General features: G+C 40.0%; 1 long non-coding RNA gene across 1 annotated transcript; it reads left to right on the top strand.

The window, feature by feature from the left end:
• The first annotated feature begins 1,704 nt into the window (after positions 1–1,704).
• On the top strand, positions 1,705–17,654 carry LOC107712329 (uncharacterized). Its single transcript, XR_001636784.1, has 3 exons — positions 1,705–1,822; positions 2,505–2,507; positions 17,642–17,654. It is a non-coding gene; the product is annotated as an uncharacterized LOC107712329 (long non-coding RNA).
• Positions 17,655–18,479: the final 825 nt, after the last annotated feature.

Consider the following 18,479-nt stretch of genomic DNA (forward strand, 5'->3'; position numbering starts at 1 on the left):
TGTGACAGCCGCTTTCTGTCCGTGTGCTTCGGATGTGTGCACTCAGAAAACTGTATATCAGAAGTTTAAACTCATATGGTTTAAAACGCATGATTTCAGCACGATAAACATGATAATCAGAACCAAAACAGATGTTTTTTAGCAGGTACAAGCTGTAATGGCGCAGCTCTATTCTGGAAAAGGGGGCGGGGAGCAGCAGCTCATTTGCATTGAAAGAGACAGGCCCGAAAAACAGCGTGTTTCTGCTTCCACTCAAAATAGGCATTTTCAAAATTATATAATAAATGATCTGTGGAGTATTTTGAGCTGAAACTTCAGACACATTATGGGGACACCAGAGACTGTAAATTGGGGCATAATATGTCTCCTTTAAATATCTTCTAACATTCAGTGCCTACACCCTTGTATAGGCAGTGCTTCAGGCAACGCGAGTTCGAGTTCGAGTCCGAGCTTGAGCTTTCGTGATCTGATTTCATTCAAATATCTTATAATTAAAACAGCAAGGGTTCCTACGCAGTTTGGAAATATGGAAATTGATTTAAGTAATTCCCAGGAAATGCAGAGAAAAAGGCAACTGCAACACTGCTATTTTATTTGCGCTTATTTCATTCATAGAGTTTACACTCATTTACTTCACACACTCGTTATTGCATAGTAATTTTAGAGGTTTATGTAAAATATCATGCTTTCCTTTGGCTCACCGGTTCCTGTACAGTTTGGAAAAGTATGGAATTTCACAAGTAATTTGCAGGTCTGGAAAACAAAAGTCTTAAAATCCTTTCTATCTTTTATATCAACATCATTTAACAAAACATTTTTTTAAATGTCTGTTTATTGGATTCAAGATTGCCTGGCAATAGTCTCAGAAAACCTGCTGGAATTGTGTCAAATATGATGCTATACTCCCATGATGATACTAAATTTCATTAAAAATGTGATATATGTCAACAGTCAGCCCTTATCATCCATTAATTGTGATAGCAACAGAATATAATTTTTAACCCGTTTGTCATATAAGATTGATTTATTCTTGAATTTAAAATTATTTATTATTGCAAATTAGTTGTTTGTGGAGAGAAATGTTTATAACTAAGAAACCAACATAAATGAGCCTGTCTATGAACGCTGGATACTGCAATAGGGAGTTTATTGACATCAAAATCACTTTTAAGATGGAATTCTATACCCCCAACTTAAAAACAAAAATAGATTTGGAATTATGTACCATATCTTTATGTTTCATATGATGCCTAATCCAGTTCAAAAAGGGTGCATTTTTTCATATTTTGTAATGAGTGGGAGCAGGAGATGAGGAAAAAGAAGGCAGAGGCAAGGATCTAAATGCAGGGTATTTTATAAAGTGGCAATGTAAACAAAGGAGACAAAGGCGAAGCTGGAGACCAGGGCAGAGCTGGAGACCACGGTGGAGCAGGCAACCAGGGAGAAGCCTGCAGAGCAGGCAACCAGGGCAGAGCTGGAATCCAGAGAGAAGCCGATGGAGCAGGCTGCCAGGCGGAGCTGGAGACCAGGGAAGAGCTGGCAGAGCAGGCATCCAGGGCAGAGCAAGCAGATCAGGGAGCAGGTGTGGAGCTGGCAGAGCAAGAAGCCCAGAGAGTTCAGAGGAGGCCTCCATGGCTGCAACTGGAAGCATAGAGGTTTTAGAGAGGGACATTTTGCATGTCTCCCATATCACACACACCCAATTCAGGTCTTGCAGTATCTACTAATGAGCTAATGAGTGGAATCAGGTGTGTTAGATGAGGGAGACATACAAAATGTGCAGTGCTGGGGGTCCTCCTGGACAGGTTTGAAAACTCCTGGGGTCAGTTCTTTGTACATTGCTAACTAGATCGATTTGTTTGTTGATGATTTGGCATGATCTTGGATTGGTTGGTTCTTCGAAGCTCATCCCGGAGTTGCTGTCATAGCAACAGGTCTGTAAGTTTAAACCTGTTCGGGAGCAGGTTTATTTAATGTAAACAGGATTAGATTGCAAAAAATTAATTTGAAAATAATATTATAATGTTGTGTTTTCTATAATACTATAGACACAGTCAGTTTTAATCATTGAAAGATTTATTCTTGATAAAATAATTACTTTATAATTTTATTAGAGTTTTAAGCACATGCTATACAGTTAATATGAGTCTTGCATTAATTTGAGTGGTGACAGCTATTATGGGAGTGGCTTGATGGAGCGCAGGAGATGCAGATAACTTGATCTTGACCCTTAAGAAAATACAAAAAAGAACACACAGTAATCTTAGACAACTTAATCCAGATATTTTAATCAAATCCGCAAATTCGTTTGAAGAACCAAATTAGTCAGAGAACAGTTATCACGATTAGAAGATATGGCATCTTTCAAATCATCTCAGACGTATTAAGCAAGGTACAAAGAACATGCCTTATCATTTCGTTCTCTTGCAGCTCAAACCGAGTGGGTGGATGACACTTTGAAACTGCTGTTTAGGAAAGGACTGAGCCTTGAACTTCAAACCGAGCTAGTTTGTCGCAATGAGGGAAACACTCTTAGCGAATTCATAGAGTTGACCATCCAGATTGGCAATTTAATCAGCTCTTGACGTCCTGTTCGCACAATGCATTTCAACACGCAAGCATGTGCCTCAAACACAGAACCCATGCAACTCGGCTTTACTCACCTGACTCCTGAGGAACGGGAACCACGATTGCGTCATCAGTTGTGTATGTACTGTGGTCAAGCCAGCCATCTCAAAATGTCATGTCCGATCTGACCAACCTCATTCAACCCCAGATCGGTGAGTTCCTGCACCCAGTGATTATTTTGCATCATGTCTTAGAATACCAGTAGAAATATTAATCAATGATAAAACTATATTCACATCTGCCTTGCTAGATTCAGGGGCCTCTGGTAATTTCATCTCCAATGAGTTTGCTCAGCAACACAGACTCACATTAACACCTTGTACTTTTCCTTTGGCAGTGGAGGCACTAGATGGCCAACCTCTAGGAGAAGGAAAAGTTTCACACATCACCGAGGAAGTTCACATGCAAGTCGGACTACTTCACAAAGAAGCCATCAGATTCAATATCATTCACACACCAAACAATCCAGTCATTCTTGGCTTGCCATGGTTGCGCAGACACAACCCTCACATTTCATGGAAAGAGGGACAAATCACTCAGTGTGGCACAACCTGCCATAATAACTGTCTGACTCAGATTACTCCACTACACCAGTACACACTGTCACCGATCGATCTAATGCCTAATGCCGGCACTACTCCCCCCAAAGGCTGAATATTTCTGCTGTCACAATCCGAATCAGAAGCCATGAAGATGTATACAGAGGAAGAGCTTGCGAAAGGCTTCAACAGACCCTCCACTTCACCTGCTTCAGCCGGTTTCTTCTTTGTTAAAAAAAAAGATGGTGGCCTCAGACCCTGCATTGACTATCGCGGTCTCAACGACATATCAAATTCCAATACACCTTACCCTTGGTACCTGCTGCCCTAGAACAGTTCCGCCAGGCCAAATATTCATGCTCGATTTACTTTGTGAATACAACCTGATTCGAATCAGGAAGGGTGACGAATGGAAGACTCTCCACCTCTACGGGACACTACAAATTTTTGGTTATGCTGTTCGGCCTGGCGTGATCCAGTCCTTCATAAATGACGTCTTCCGCGATATGCTTGATTGATGGTTGATTGTGTACATAGACGATATCTTGATCTACTCAAATTCTCTTGAGAAACACATCCAACACGTGAGATCCATTCTCAAATGCCTAATTCAGTACCAACTTTATGCCAAAGCTGAGAAATGTGAATTCCATCAGACAACCACGTCATTTTTTTAATACATCATCAGTCAAGAGGGAGTAGCTATGGATGAGAGCAAGGTCAAGGTGGTAGTAGATTGGCCCCAACCATGTTCAGTAAAGGAATTGCAATGATTTCCTGGTTTCGCCAACTTTTATAGACAATTTATACGAAAATTCAGCTCAGTCGCCACTACCTTAACTGCCATGATCAAATGCTCCACCTCTCGCCTCACCTGGTCACCCGAAGCACTGCAAGCATTCCAAGATCTCAAGACACGGTTTACATCAGCTCCTATCCTCCATCATCCAGATCCAAGTCTTCCGTTCATTGTGGAGGTAGACGCCTCTAACACGGGCAATACTCTCTCAGTGTCACAGCTCTCCAGCTAAGATGTTCCCTTGTGCTTTCTTCTCTAGAAAATTATCACCTGCCAAACAAAACTACGATGTGGGCAACCGCAAGCTCTTGGCTATGAAAGCAGCACTGGAGGAATGGCATCACTGGCTAGAGAGAGCATGGCACCCTTTCACCGTACTCACAGATCACAAAAACCTAGAATATCTTTACTCAGCTAAACGACTGAACCCCTGACAGGCAAGATGGGCTATGTTCTTAAATTTCGTTGTCACATACAGACCTGGTACCAAGAATACAAAGGCATACGCATTGTCAAGACAGACTGATGAAACCGACAACTCTCAGGAATGCTGTGGAGAATCTCATTCCTGAGACCCTGCTCGTTGCACCTGTGCAGTGGGACATTATGATGGAAATCAGTCAGATCAACTCCCAGAATCCTCCACCATTAGAATGTCCATGTGAAATCAGCTTTGTTCCCGAACCTCTTCGAAACAAACTCTTACACCTAGAACTACCTAGAACCTAGAACTCACACACTTCCTTAGAGACTATTGACAGCAAAACCAGTCAGACTGGAGCAAATACCTAATGCGGGCCGAGTATGCACAAACACCTGTGAAAACCTGCCAGAAACCTGCCACAGGTCTGACTCCCTTTAAGTGCATTCTAAGCTATCAACCTCCACTGTTTCCATGGTCTGGTGAGCCGTCCGACCTCCCTTCTGTCACTGAATGGCTGCAGCGCAGCGAGGAGACCTGGAACAGTGCACACACCTGGAGACCTGGAACTTGGAACTGTGCACACACCCACCTTGGAACTATGCACACACCCACCCGTTTAGACTTGCCTACTAATTACAGCATCTAACCCACTTTTCATGTTTCACTCCTAAAACCCACTGGTGGTCCGAGAGGAGAGTTGGAGGAGGGAGCCATGCCCCAAAACCCCCCGCCCATTCTGGTCGACGTTGAGGAGGAGTACCAGGTTCGAGAACTACTCGACTCCAGGCGCCGGGGCGGCATACTCCAGTATCTGGTTGACTGGGAGGGATACGGTCTGGAGGAGTGATCCTGGGTCAATGCGGAGGACATCCTTGACCCCACACTCACAGAGGAGTTTCATAGGACGCATCCAGAGAAGCCGGCCACGTGGTAGCCCCCGACGTCGTTTGCCTCTTCGCGTCAGGAGCTGCTCGCGGGGGGGGACTCTGTCACAATTGAGGCTCCCACACCACCGCCTTCGCACCACCAGAGGGAGCCCTCACCTGAATATTGACTATTCTCCATTCGGACTTCATTCCCCATAACCCCTATACCTGGGACTGATTGCACCCACACCTGCATCACATCTCTCTCACACACACACACACACACACACACACACACATACACACACATAAGCACAACACACACACATCGCAAAGTCTTTATTTGCTACGGTGGTCAATTCTGAGCGTTTAACTTGTGGATTGTTATTCTGTATACCCAAAGATGAAAATTCTGTCATTAATTACTCACCCTCGTTCCAAACCCGTAAGACCTCCGTTCATCTTCGGAACACAAATTAAGATATTTTTGACGCATTCTGACAGCTCTCTGACCATCCCATAGACAGCAAGGGTACTACCACGATCAACGTCCAGAAACATAGCAAGGAGATCGGTAAAATAATCCATGTGACATCAGGGGTTCAACCGTAATATTACGAAGCTATGAGAATACTTTTTGTGCGCAAAAGAAAAAAAAATAAGATTGTGAAAAAATTGTGGTTTGATTTGAACGAAACAATGTATCCACGCTAGGGAGGAGACGAGTTGTTGAATAAAGTAGTTATTTTTTTCTTTAGAGCACAAAAAGTATTCTCGTAGCTTTGTAATATTACGGTTGAACCCCTAATGTCACATGGATTATTTTACCGATCTCCTTGCTACGTTTCTGGACGTTGATCGTGGTAGTACCCTTGCTGTCTATGGGAGGGTCAGAGAGCTGTCAGATTCCATCAAAAATATCTTAATTTGTGTTCCGAAGATGAACGGAGGTCTTACGGGTTTGGAACGACATGAGGGTGAGTAATTAATGACAGAATTTTCATTTTTGGGTGAACTATCCCTTTAAGTCATTTTTATCCATCTGTAATTTGGCTCCGAATCTCAGGTGTAAATGATCGTTTGTTTGATTATTCCTTCAGCTCAGATTTCAAAAACAACAATGTAGTGTTTGGACTTGCAATGCTTTATACTGTAATTTAAAAATGTGTCTGCATCATAATTCTGAAAGATGGAAACAAAAGTGTGATTCATCACAACAAAAACTTTCAGTGAGAACAGAGAATCAAACTGCTCTGGGGCCTTCAGTGTTTGTTAGCAGATAAATACCACCTTAAACACACTTTCTTTTCTTTATTAGCTTCTTTGTTTGATTACAATTATTTGTTATTTTAACATATTAGTATAATCATTAAATACAATTCAAAGTGCTTTTTAGGCCAGGCATGCTTCTCCATATAAAATGGTTTCTTTGAACATGGCATGCTAATTCCATTTGTGACGTGACCATGAAATATAGAGACTTCATGTCCTTTGTCCAAAAGACAAATATGAAACATTTGTTGGGTATAAAATAACTACTTGCCATAGAAACTAATATTCTGATGTCTGCAAAATGTGTATTTATGGATTTTAAAAATATGCAAATACATATGAAAAGACCCCTGCACAACACAAATCACATTATGTACATGATTCAAACTTGTTACTTCTGAAACGTTCGGTTTTCTTTTTTTTTATGAATAGCAGATCCCAAAAGAATGACAAAAGAAGTAAAACATTAAATATACATTTCAAAGCACCAAATGCAAGAATCTTCCCTTTAGATATTAAATTAGTAGTTTTTTATTGTATGTAATACTGTGAATGTTTTAATTTGTACTCCTATCATCTCTGTGTGATGGCAGTCCAATCAACACAACCATGATGTATCAATGCTAAATAAAATTATATATATATATATATATATATATATATATATAAAAACTTATTTTTTTTATATAATATGTAACCTTATTTGTGTATTATACAGCACCAAAAATATAATCATCACTCTAGACTACTTTCATTTTTCAGTGTTATTTTCATCACAATCAGAACTGGAACATAATCTTATAGCCACTGTCATTTGAAATATGAAAATCAGGTATGCCTTATAAATATTTGCATTGCTATTTTTGTTGCAAAACCCTTAGGGAAACGTCCTTTGGATGATGCTTTTGTGCTCTACTTCTAAAAATAAATGCAATGATCAGTTGTAATTTTCCCTGGGGAATAACACTGAAAGGATATTAAACATGCTGTCCTTGCTATTGAGACACAAAACAGATAATTTTCACAAGCTTAGCCTTATTTTGACCTCTGCTACAATTACACAATACTGAGAAAACACACACACACACACACACACACACATCAAAAAATAAATAAATAAAAACTGAGATAGTTATTAGAGATCATATTCACAACTCTCCGTCTTCATTAAAAATTAATGAAAAGGTGTTTAAAAATGTTTGATTAAAATGAATTAAACACTTTTGACATAAGCTGAGAATCGTTTCTGTGGCAGATGTTAAGGAAATTTAAATGCATGGGCAGAATCTGCTTCATATTCACATAGATTAATTTAGTATATTTGGATAGAACAGCTGTGTGATGTGACTGTTACTCTACAGAGGGATTCTTGACGGTTGTTATGTAAAAGAAATAAAAGTGTTCTCCTTATTACATACTGCACAGTATATTATGTATATTGCCTACTATGTTTTTATGAAACAGTTAAAAGTATAGAATATCAAATACTTCAAACTGTAATATTCTGTATTTTTGTGACATCTAATTCAATTTGTGCTATCTAAAAATGAGTCAAGAAAGATATTTCAAACATCACAAACATTGTTGGTATCACTTTGGGTTTCATTCGTCACAAAGGAAAAAAGAAGGTCAAGTCGATCACAATGCATTGTGGGATATAGTATCCCATACACAGTGTTGGGAAGGTTACTTTGGTAATAGGTTACAGATTACAAGTTACCCTATTTAAAATGTAATAAGTAGTGTAACTATTTCAGTTACTTTATTAAAGTAGTGTAACTGATTACATTTGATTACTTTTTGATTACTTTTCTAAATTTCTAACGAATGTTTTCAACTGTAAATCATTTTGAAACATTTAAAGCAGGCAGGGTTAACCTCAAATGACTCAACACTGATTACTGTCAGACTTTCAAAATCCTTCATCACTTTAAATAAAATTATAATTATTTAATTTTAAAGCACAGCCACCACAAAATCAGACTTTAGCACCACTTTTTATTTTGAGATCGTTCTGAGGTTAAATACAGATTTAAAATCATAACAAAATATAGTTTAATAGCTATGATACTGTTTTTGAAATCAAACCTTTGCATAGCTATGACAGAAAACACAGGCATCTAACAGTTAATCTTAAAAAAAAAAAAAACATATACATAAACCCAAATAGTAAATAAAACAGTTATTGTATAAACATGTCCTATTCTGGGTCCTAAACTCCTGAAACACTGGTGTCTCATACTTTAGAGCAGTCGATGCAATTTGAGAAAGAAATCAATTAAATCTGTATGTGGGTGTTTGTGAAAATATTCAGCTGAAATACTCTTTGTAATCTTTAACATTTTCATAAGTAACTGTAAGTAACTTTCATAAGTAATTTAATTACACATTTTTTCTCAGTAACTGTAACTGATTACAGTTACATTTATTTTATAATTAAATTATGTTACTCTGTTACATGTTACTAGTTACTCCCTAACACTGCCCATACTCTGTGCTCTGATTGGATAAATGATATTTTGGCAAATCTAGTATGTCCTACAGATACAGTATTAAATACATACAGAAATGTGCTGTATATACATCACACTACAAAAGGAGTTTAAATAATATGAATATGACATTCCAAACAGCCAATGTTGTCAGGATTATGATCTGTTTGAGATTGAGTTGGTTTTGTACTGTTTTCTGTTCCCGTTTCTGATTAGTTTCCATAGTTACTTATTAGTTGATTGAATTAGTCACACCTGTCCTGTTTCACCCATGATTAGTTTGTGTATATTTAGCCCTCAGTTTGTGCTTTAGTTTGTTTGTTATTGTCAGTTCTATGTTTGTTGTTCCCTTTCAAAAGGGAATTCATGCTGCGTCCCTTAGAGGGCGCTATGGGAAATGCCTCCGGCATGACCAGTGTCTAAAGCATGAGACTAAACGACTATGACGTCACAACTGGTGTGGCCGAGAGTATAAAAGGGCACCTGTGAAATACATCATCCTCTTTCTTGTCTTCAGGAGATCATTTGTTTGTACATGAGTTAAGTGCATGCAAGTTTAGCTCCTTAGGGTGCAGAATGAGTGCATTGAAAGGATTTCCCAATGAAAGGTACGTTCGCTCCGTCCCTATTCTCAAGGGATATGGGGCATGCTTTTGGGTGGAATGCGGTCTTCTCTTCGAGCAAGGTCGATGCTCTAGGTATGATGTATTCACAAGACTGACTACAAGAGACAGGTAAGGAACTCTTTCCTTTCTGCTCTCTCCTGAGGGATAGTAGCGCGTTCGGCTCTCTATAATGCACTTATTGTATTACAGTAATTAGTTTCATCTGGGCTTGACTATCTCTTGAGGGATGAGAGTTGAGCGCCTGCACCCCACGGTCAAGTTCCTTTTTTAGCTCCTCTTGTTGATTTAAATAACATTATTGTTCTTTATCTGTCTAATTCTGAGGAATTAGACACAGAAAAGTGCTGTAGTTATTATTATTAAAGTTATAGCTTGCACCAATGACAGATTAGATCTGTTTTGGCTGCATGAGAGAGATTTTGTGGAAAACAATTTCTGTCTGTACATACTGCCTGACCCTGTGAGCTTTCTGGTTTTCCTTTGACCTCCATGCTGAGGCAGAGGGATGGATTCCATATTTGGTGGAAATGTGTCAAAGTCTCATTGAAGGCTCTGACCTGGCCATTTGGGTTTTTATGTTCTGCTGAATGGCAGTTTCAGTAAGGTGCTCTGCTCTGATAGCATCATCAAGTCGTTAGACTTTCTGTAAGCCTTCTTGGTAAGCTACTCTGAGTATAGGACGCAGTTAGTCCTCCTCCCACTTTAGAGAGTTGTCATGCTGAGGCCTCCATCCTCAGACCTCCATCATGCAGTGGTGCAGAGTTGTTAGGCTTTCTGAGCCCCCTTGGTCACTGCTTTTAGGTAGGGTTACCTATGAGCCCAGCTATAGGGTAGCAAGTGCGAGTTGTAGGCTCTCTGTGAGCCTCCTTGCAGGATGTCCTGAGTATGGGACATACAGTAGTTAGATCTCCTCTCCTATAGAGTCATCATGTTGAGACCTCCGCTCCTAGAGCTCGGCCAGGCAGTTTGTTAAGTGGTTAGGCCCTTTGTGAGCCTCTCTGGCTCATTGTGAGCATTGTAAGGCCTCCTCTCGCGACAGAGAGTTATCTTTATTGAGGCCTCTGCTCCCGAGAGATCTGCTAGGACAGCATTGGTGGTTTGCAGGCTCTCTGTGAGCCTCCTTTCAATATGTCCTGAGCATAGTGAATAGTTAGCTCTCCTCTCGATTTAGAGAGTCGTCATGTTGAGGCCTCTGTTTCTAGAGCTTGGCTAAGTAGTGGCCTAAGTTGTTAGGCCCTCTGTGAGCCTCCTTGGCTACCGCAAACTTTGCTAGGCCTTACATCTAACATCTTACTGAGGCCTCCACTTCCCGGTGCTCTGCTAGGATATCACTGAGAGTAGTGGTATCCTTGCATGGTATCCTGAGCGTGGGATATCGTTAGTCTCCTCTCGATTTAGAGAGTCGTGATGCTGAGGCTTTTACTTCCAGAGTTCGGTTTGTGTTTAATTTGCTAGGCTCTTTGTGAGCCTCTTTGGCTACTGCGAGCGTCTTCAGGCCTCCTCTCGCTATACAGAGAGTTATCTTTATTGAAGCCTCCGTTTACCAGAGCTCCGCTAGGACACCATTTTGCAGGTTGTAGGGTCTCTGTGAGCCTCCTTGCATGGTAAGCTATGTGTGGGGCATAGTTAGGAAAAGAGGAAAAGACCTATCCATGGATGAAGACTTTTTAAAGGGATAGTTCACCCAAAAATTAACATTTGCTGTTAATTTACTCACCCACAGGTTATCCAAGATGTAGGTGAATTTTTTTCTTCAGTAGAACAGTAAAAGAAGATTTTTAGGTGAAACGCAGTCTTACTTTTTAAAATTGTTTCCAGCATCTAGGATAAGCACAGGTAAGTACCATTTTTACAAACAATAAAACACATGTGTCCTTACTCTCTGTTGTAAACAAATGGCGTCAGCTCATGTATTTTCATGGTAATTTCTCTCAGTTCTTGGTCAGAGTATTCTGGTTCGAACAAGAAGTCCTGTGCATAACATTTAGATATAACATAACATTTAGAGCTTTAGACATTGTTACTGCTGGTTAAGGTCTGCACACAAGTCCTCACTCTCCATTGTAAACAAACAGCGTCAGCTTACTTGTGCACATACGGCATTAAGCAACAGAGGAAGTTTGCGCTCCAGACAGTTATGCACACACTAAGAACGATTTGCCCAGGCTGTGGATCAAATGTAATCTTGAAATCAAATGAAAATCAAATTTTATCTCAAATCTGTGACTGGCAGTCACAGATGTGCAGTTTATGAATCAACAAAGACAATGGTTTCACCTAAAATCTTCTTTACTGTTCTACTGAAGAAAAATACATCTTGGATGACCTGAGGGTGAGTAAATTGACAGCAAATTTTCATTTTTGGGTGAACTATTTCTTTAGGAGTATAGTTTATAATGGGGTAAACAGTTCAGCTTTTTTTCCTCATTAAACATAGCAATGCTGGATGCAGGAACACTTTAATTTTTTACAATTTTACAAAAAATTTAGTTAGAAGGTTTTATGTGAGTGTACATTTTAATAACATAAACAATGCAACATGGCAATTGCAACATGTCTAATATAATATGATTAATCTCTGGTTACTTGACTGTAACCCCGTTCCCTCATAAATTGGGAACGAGATGCTACATTTCATTAATGCTGATGAGAACATTCTTTGTTCAACCGGCTGTAAAGCATATGTGACAAACACACCAATAATTTGGCTTAAATAACCTCAGTCGGTGATATCATTTGAATGCGTGCACCTGAGAGGTTATAAATATACGTGAAACGGATACACCTTCAGGTTATACCTTTGTTTGAAAGGACGTCCAGACATGCCCACAGTGCAGCAATGAGGTGCAGCATCTCGTTCCCACTTTTTCAGGGAACATTGTTACAGTCACTTGAGACATTGCCTACATCAAAAACCTACACTCAATGTTGTATTTCATTAACACTGATGGGAACAAGAATACCAGTGCTGCACTGGAAAGTGTCTGGACCCCTCAAAATTGTGTAGTGTGTGTGCGCAAACATTGAAGAGGTCTCAGACGTGAGTTTGGGATGTTGACTCAAGGACATGCGATTCAGGGGTAGCATGGACATCCAAACTATAGAATCTGATGAACATGTGTGGGGAGGACAAGCCTGGTGCATCACACACTTACTGCAAGGGGACACCTCTTGTTAGAGCCTTAGAGTATGCAAGCCCCCTGGTTGAATGGGACCTGACTCCTAGAGTCAAAGCTTGGCTGTGTGTCTCATAGGCTAGAGCAATAGCATCCCTCACCCATTGTGAGATTGTTTGTCTAGTGGCAGCCAAGCCCCGGTTACAGCCCCCATAGCATATGAAACACTGCTCTGTCTTATGCCACTGGCTGGTGAGGTGGACGTAAACCTGAAGAGCATGGCCTGGACACAGTAAGTGAAGTCTCTCTTGCTCTGGTGTTGTAAATGGCGGAGGATAGAAGGCTTCAAGAATGCCTGGATGTATGGTCGAGAATGGAACTTTAGGAAATAATTAGGGTGAGGGTGCAAAATAGCTTTGACCAGCCCAAGGGCAAAGTCTAAGCAGGATGGTGAGACTGACAAAACCTGCAAATCCCCAATTCTCTTTAGAGAAGTAATAGCCATGAACCTTTTCACTGGTGAGTTTAAAATATTCTAGCTGCCCTCCCAGAGTGAGTTTTTTAGGCGACATTGTTTTAGAATGTTTCCCCTTATGTTTCCATGGCGATGCGTCATGCTTGTCACGTGACACACCGCAGCCACTGTATGACAGATGGATCGATTTTATTTAGCTTTTTCCTTTTTTATTCAAAATATTCACACACTTGCTTACCATGTCATCAACTAACTGATATTCCGAATCACAAATACGTGTAAGTGAGTGTGTTGTGTCATTTAAAAACCATCATAAATGAGCTTAATCGTGATCTATAACGTGAGATGGGCGTTGCCATGTTTGTTCGCACTGCAGTTCAGAGCGTCCTGTCAGTCGGATTTACAGCATGTGAATTCATCAATTTCTCCCGAAATACATGCAAGTAAGTGGCTGGTGAACTGGGAGAAGAATAGAGTAAACTTTATAGTTACTTACACTATGTGTATCTGATATGAATAAAATACGTTGGCAAATAATATTTGAATGGATTGTTATTGCTGCTTCCATAGACATCCGTGTGTATTTTCCAAACTCTAAATTTATTGTTTTACTAGTACTTATGTGTATTTAAATGTCTGAAACCTAAAATAAAAATTATGTGGTTATAAACACTGCGATTATATGACAAGTGCAGAGCGTGTCTCAGCACCAGCCAAAGCGCGAAAGCAGTTTGAATTTGGCAGTTATGTGACGTCACTGAACATTCTAAATTCCATTTGTGGGACCGTACTCCCAGGAGCACAGAAATAAAAATCCCACATGTGGGACTGTACTGCTCAAAGGGTTAAAAACATCTTCAGAGTCAAAAACCTGACAGGTGCTTGTTCAAAAGGGGTCCCGACCAGACCCTCAAGCACTACAGCTAAGTGCCACTAAAGGACTGTTGCTCTGGTGGGCCTCAACCGCTTAGCTCCATGAATGAAGCGGGTGACTAGAGGGTGCTTTCCTACAGAGACCGCATCAATCGGAGCATGGCAAGCCAAAATGCTGGCCAAATAGACTCTCAGTGTACCAGGACCCGACCTGAGGGCAGTTGATTTGGCAGTGAACTGGGTCTGCACAGTGTGTCATACAGCAACTTTCGAAAATGAAACATCTGAGGGCATAACTTCTTCTAGTGGAGGGAGCCCTAGCACTTACAATAGTCTGTACTACATCAGCTGGAAGCCCAGCATCTTTTAGTTGGTCCCTTTCAGGGGCCAGACATGAAGGTTCCAGAGCTCAGGCTGGGGATGAAATACTGTGTGAAATACTGAGATAGGAGATCTCTCGTGATTGGAATCGCCCATGGCGAGCCGTCGAAGAGGGATATTAGATCTGAGAACCACACTCTGGTCAACCTACGAGGCGCTACGAGTAAGAGGCGAGACCCTTGTTGATGGACTTTGGCCAGGACTCCCAGGAACAGAGCGACTGGGGGAAATGTGTAAAGACAAAGACACGTATGGGCCATTGCGTCCAGACCCAGGGGAGCTGGAGGAGTCGGAGAGAAGTAGAGGGGACATTGTGCTGTCTCATGTGAAGCAAAAAGGTCTATCTCTGCTTTGTAAAATCTTTCCCAAATTTGACTGACCACTTCGGGGTCGAGTTTCCATTCCCAGTGTGTCACAGCTTGTCTGGACAGCAAGTCTGCTCCCACATTCATATACCCGGAATGTAAATTTTTTAAATAAAAAAATACCCTGAGGGGCAAGAACTTTGTCATGTGCCCAAAGCAGAATCTGCTACATTAGCCTGTTGAGGTAGAGCAAACTTATATAAGAGACTACCACAGTGCTGTGCACCCACACTAGGACATGGTAGCCCCTTAACCCTTTAGGCGCCAGGGTTTTTTGGAAAAAATGTTGGATTTTGACATCAAGATTTCAAAAGCTTGTGGCTTGAAAGGGTTTAAAGATAGAGATCTACTGTAAATTAGAAAAATGTTGGACATGACCGAAAGTTTATGTGGGGTGTAAATATACTCATCTAATTTGCATATTATGACGTCATCAGGGGCGGCCATCTTGAATTTCATAATATTCAGGAAATAGTAGATATTGAATTGATGTTTGAACTTATTTGCATGTTTTACAAATTGTATTATCAGCATAACAATTCGAGTAAATGTGTAAAAGGTATGGCATGAATTTGCCATCCTTCTAGAACAATGTGCATTTATTTTAGGTTTAGTTATTTTTATTTCTTTATTGCAAAACGCTAAAACTGGCACCTTTTTGGAGAGAAACGTTTTTTTTAACCCATATCATGGTGTGTGATGCTGAACTAGAGTTTCTAATGGTGTTTGTATTTGCACTGTTCTAAACATTGATATTTTATGTGCAACAACAGCATGCTGTCTCAGTGATTTATATGATTTTAAATCTATTTTTTCAAACTTTATGATTTAAATGGGGATGATTGTACTGAGAATAACTTACATCTTTTCTTCAACTGAATACTGTTTCTGTGCTGTTTTGATGTATTTTAAAGAGTTGGCAGTCAAAATTAAAACTGCTGGATGATAGATATTCTTCATTCTTTTCAGTTCTTCAACTCTTCAGTTGGGGGTTCGGTGCCTTGCTCAAGGGCCTCACCACAGACATGGTAATGAAGGTGGAAGAGAGCGTTGGTTCCACTGCTCTTCTCCCTGTATAGGAACGAATGCACTGCAAAAGACCCCTCTCTCAAGCTCCTGAAATTTGCAGATGACACTACCATCATCAGCCTTATACACAGACAAGTCTGCTTACAGGCAGGAGGTTAAAGAGCTGGCTGTCTGGTGCAGTCACAACAACCTGGAGCTGAACACACTCAAAAGAGTGGAGATGATCATGGACTGTGGCTACAGTACAGTCATTGAAGTAGGACCTGAAGTTGGACACTCATATAGACTCCATTGCTAAAAAGGCCCAGCACAGGTTGTACTTCTTTCACCAACTGAGGAAATTCAACCTGCCACAGGAGCTGCTGAAACCGTTCTACTCGGCCATCATTGAGTCCATCCTGTGTTCATCCATAACTGTCTGGTTTGGTTCAGCTACCAAATCAGACATCAAGAGACTACAATAGACAGTCAGGACTGATGAGAAGATTATTGGTTCTCCCTACCCAACCTCCAAGATCTTTACACCTCCAGAGTGAGGAAAAGGGCTAAGATAATCACTTTGGACCCCACACACCCAGCCCAATCTCTCTTTCAACTGTTGCCCTCTGATCAGAGCTACAAAGCACCGACCACCAGAGCAGCCAGGCACAAGAACAGTTTTTTTCCCGCAGGCTATATTCAGCCTGAACAATTAAAACTTTCATAACTATACATTATTAATAATAATAATTCCTTACATTTATATAGCGCTTTTCTGGGCACTCAAAGAACTTTACATAGAAGGGGGGGATCTCCTCAACCACCACCAGTGTGCAGCATCCACCTGGATGGTCCATTACATTGTCCATTACAACTGACACATTTATACACAGCATCTGAAAATTGTACCTTTGTAAACTACATAAACTGTACACTTGTAAATAACATATATGTACATTGATTAAACAATTGTTTTTTCTCTATATTTCTATTTCTGTATTATATTGCATTATTTACTTTTCTGTTTTTCCTATATTAGTGTTATATTTCATCTCTACGGTGTAATTCCTATGTATGTCTGCACTATGTCTGTACTTCTGCACTGGAAGCTCCTGTCACCAAGACAAATTCCTTGTGTGTGTAAACATACTTGGCAATAAAGCTCTTTCTGACTAAAAAGCTGAATTTCTGAGATGGAGGCACGCATCTCTTCACAGAATCCCTTGACATAATCATGATTAAATTTTCTTTTACTTTTTTTTTATTTTCTTCTTTTAAACAAACGAAATACTGCAAAGCAGCACAGAGCACAAACCACACTCTCACAAAATGGTCCTTGAAGACAAAGAAACCTGAAGGTGTGTCCATTTCATGTCTATTTATAACATCTCAGGTGTACCCATTCTAATGACATCAACGACCAAGGTTTTTTAAGCCAAATCCTTGGCGTGCTTCACAACCGGTCGAACAAAGAATGTTCTCATCTGCATTAATGAAACACAGCATCAATTGAAGCTTTTGATAGAGAATTTGTGTTTGCTATGTTTTCTTCAGTTATTAAAGGAATTAATGTATAATGAATATTATGTGATTATTTTTATTACCCTTATGACTGATATTTAAAACTTGTATGCTGTTATTTTGTTTGTGGCTTTCAAAAGGGGAAGATTCTTCACACAGCTCATTTACATCCAGCAAAAAACAAAAACACTATTTTATAGTGTTTTTCCCTTTTTGGGGAAAGAAAGTTGTGTAAATTATGATGTGTCAATGAAAGGAAAATTCTTCAGATTCTTCAGAATTTTTTTGTGTTTTGCATTAAAAAAAACAGCATGGGTTTGGGTGAGATAATGACAGAATTTCCATTTTCTGAATGAACTATTCCTTTAAATGAATATGGTCATACTCAGCCTATAATACTGGTGATAAATTAACTATCTTGGGCACAGTTATACTGTGAGCTTACAGACTTGTTATTTTGGTACACTGCTGTGGTGATTACAGAAGTGATTAATTTGCTTACATTTCTAATCAACCCAAAGATATGAAATGTCAGTTCATGAAAACCAGAATGAGGGATGAGTGAGGGAACATGTGAAAAGGGAGATAAAGATGATAATGTTGTCCCTGCTCTGGATACCAGTCTGCAGGTGTGATTGTGAGTGCAAATGTGTGTGTCTGTGTGAGGCCTTTGATGGACTGGCCACCTGTCCAGGGTGTTTCCCTTGCCTGTGGCCCAAAATGCTGGGATAGGCTCCTGCCCTTCGGTAACCCTACAGAGGATAAGCAGTTTGAAGAATGGATATATGGATAAAGACAATCAAACAAACAAAAGAACAGAAAATATAACAGGCAGAGATCAAATGATGGAATAGTTGGATTGAGAAAGTCAAAATGAGAAGAAAATAAGACAAAAGCTAAAGGAGTAATTTGCAAAAATAAAGTGGCAAAACCATTGTACAGTTATCAGGCACTAATACCATAGTTCTTTATCAATATAATATTCATATACAAGAGTATTTACATGGTTCTTCAAAAAATACTATGGTATTAACATGGTACTGTGTTCAAAAACTACAGTGGAGATCAAAATTAGAGAACAACCTACAGTTTCC

Source organism: Sinocyclocheilus rhinocerous, unplaced genomic scaffold (assembly GCF_001515625.1).
Source record: "Sinocyclocheilus rhinocerous isolate Xijiao unplaced genomic scaffold, SAMN03320098_v1.1 scaffold358, whole genome shotgun sequence".
Taxonomy (NCBI): Eukaryota; Metazoa; Chordata; class Actinopteri; order Cypriniformes; family Cyprinidae; genus Sinocyclocheilus; species Sinocyclocheilus rhinocerous.